Source organism: Microtus pennsylvanicus, chromosome 2, assembly GCF_037038515.1.
Source record: "Microtus pennsylvanicus isolate mMicPen1 chromosome 2, mMicPen1.hap1, whole genome shotgun sequence".
In the NCBI taxonomy this organism is placed as follows: Eukaryota; Metazoa; Chordata; class Mammalia; order Rodentia; family Cricetidae; genus Microtus; species Microtus pennsylvanicus.
Genome location: NC_134580.1, coordinates 38,440,082 through 38,442,982, shown reverse-complemented (window position 1 = coordinate 38,442,982; position 2,901 = coordinate 38,440,082).

The window sequence follows — 2,901 nt, the reverse complement described above, 5'->3', positions numbered from 1 at the left end:
AAGTCTAACTATGAATTTGGGTTCATGTTCCTAGACTTTCTGGAATTCAGCAGACTCACCTTGTCCCTCTGGAAGTATGTCTTCTCCTATGGGGCGCCCTCCAGCAAAACAACACTATTTTGCTGTTGCCTACACAAGCCAGTGTTACCCTCTAGTGTCTCCATCTAGCTTTTGGAGTTTGGAACCCTGGGAGCAAACATGGAATTCAGGGTGATGGTCTTCAAGAGATTTAGCAGCCTTCATGTTCCTTAGAGATCTTCCTACCCCTAAGGAGTTAGCTAGGGCTGAACATGGGCAGAGTTCTGGAACCTTACAGGTCATATATGAATTTCCTTGATATGATTTATTTCAATAATGCAGTCTATGAGTGATATACGTGTACACACTAGTCTAATGACTTCCTCTAATAGAGACGGAAACCGAGGCTCAGAACACAGCTGAAGGAGGTTGCTGTGAGGTGGAGCTTATACAGTTTCTCAATTATCCTCCTGATGTTCTACCAGGCACGCGACTTACCTTGGTCAATCAGCAGAGAACTCCCATTTCAAGTGGAATGGCGGTGTGAAAGAGGTTCTTGTTATGGAACACCCTTTTCATCTGCCCAGGACTCCTGGGTTGTGGGACAAGCTGTCCTGCCCTTCTTCCAAAGAAGCTGTCAATTCTGAGTCAAGGCCACAGATTCTAACGAAAAGTGTGGGGCATGAGTCACGTTAGTCCATGGATGCCTTTGTGTGCAATTCCTCTTTCAGAGTGCTCGCCCTTCCCATGGGTGTGAGGCACTCCTTCCTGTTCTGAAACCCCATCGTGGGCTCTCACCACAGAACTGCTCTCAACGCATAGCCTGGAGTGCAGAGCGTTCTGTCTGTCAGAGCGTTCTGTCTGTCACAGGTGTCACCCACTCTGGGTTCTCCAGGTACTTCTGCTGCTCCCGCATCACCAGCCGCTGCTGTCTCCTCTTCCAGCCTCTCCTGTCAGATCAGTTTCATCCCCTATGCCAAGGTGCTCCGCCCACCTCAGGCTGCTTCTGAACTCAAGACATTCTCAAGAATCCTGGTGCTCACTGAGCTCCCACGGTCCCAATGAGGAGCAGAAGGAGGGAGAACAAGAGCAAAGAAGTCGGGACCACGAGGGGTGCACCCACCCACTGAGACAGCGGAGCTGATGTATTGGGAGCTCACCAAGGCCAGCTGGACTGTGACTGAAAAAGCATGGGAAAAAACTGGACTCTCTGAACATGGCGAACAATGAGAGCTGATGAGACGCCAAGGACAATGGCAAGGGGTTTTGATCCTATGTAATGTGCTGGCTTTGTGGGAGCCTAGCCAGTTTGGATGTTCACCTTCCTAGATATGGACGGAGGGGGGAGGACCTAGGACTTACCACAGGGCAGGGAACCCTGACAGCTCTTTGGACTGGAGAGGGAGGGGGAAAGGAGTGGGGGGAGGGGGAGAAGGGTGGGAGGAGGGGGAGAAGGGTGGGAGGAGGGGGAGAAGGGTGGGAGGAGGGGGAGGGAAATGGGAGGCTGGGAGGAGGTGGAAACTTGTTTTTTTTTCTCATTTTCTCAATAAAAAAAAAAAGGAATCCCGGTGCTCCCCTAGAACATCTTCTAGCACCTCAGTCCCTTCACTTTTAAACTTGTTACTTTTTTATTTTTTGAGAATTAATTTCATGTATGCGTACATATTTGTGTCATTTCTCCTCTTCCTCTCCTCCCTCCAACTCCTCCCATGTTCTCTCCACCACTCAATTCACAGGTGCATGTAGGTACGTAGGTACGTGTGCATGCATGTGTTTGGGACTGACTGAATAGGGTTAAATAACCTATCGGCTCACCGTGGGGAAGACTGCTTCTCCCTCTTTCCAACAACCATTAATTACCTAGAGTTGTTCATCTAGGGGTGGTAGCTCATGAGACTTCTCCCATCCACACTGGCATGTCAACCGATCTGGTCGTTATTCATGTCTGGTTTAGGTAACTATACTGCCGAGGTTTCGGGTGTCGCTGTCTTGTCATTTCTAGGAGACATTCTCACAGCACACAATCTTCACGCCCTCTCCTCTGGCTCCTCTCCGAATCTTAGGTGGAGGAGTTTCATTGTGTGTGGATGGATCAGTGAGCGCTGGGCAGTCCACAGTCTCTTCTCTGTATTTTCACCATGCATGGCTTCCCCTAATGGTTCCATCTGCGGCCAAAAGAAGCTTCTTTGGTCAGGGTAAGAGCTATCCTTTTCTGGGGATATAAGGTGATGTACGTAGAATGTAGTTACGGATTACACTGGTGTAGGGAAGTGGCAGTAGACGGTTCTCCTCTGAGCTGAACTGTGTCACAAAGCCCTCAGCTCCCCACAAAGGCTTATAATCAATCATATCCAAACACTGCAGGGAGCTGGCCTTCATCTTGGTAAGAGAAAAAAAAATGCTAAGACAGGCAGGTTTCGTGCCAGGCCGCACAGGGAGGCAGCAGCAAAAGCTACCCCAGAATTAGGTTGACAATTCAAAGGAGCTATCATTGACCCCAGTCTTGCATATCAACTACCTCCTTGGTGGGAGGGGCATGCTCTCCATAGAGGGCACGGCACGGCACTGGCGGAGTATGACAGAACACTGTGTGTTCGGGGGAAGACTGCCAGCTTAAGGGTGCTGGCATGTAGCTCTGCCCTGGACAGAGAGACATTTTCTAACTGAGAGAGAACAAGCTCGTGCAGCTGCTCCATGGAAGGCATCAGGAAAGGGGGAGGGCAGCCTAGTAACCCAATCCTCTTAGCAGATCAGCCAGCTCGGTGCCACCTCCCCTTCTCTGTCCTAGAGTCTGCGGCAGGACAGAGTCAGGTCGTGGGAAACACACCTGCCGTTTGTTCTGTGCTCAGCTCGAGCTGGCAGAAGTGAGATCACATGGGTGCA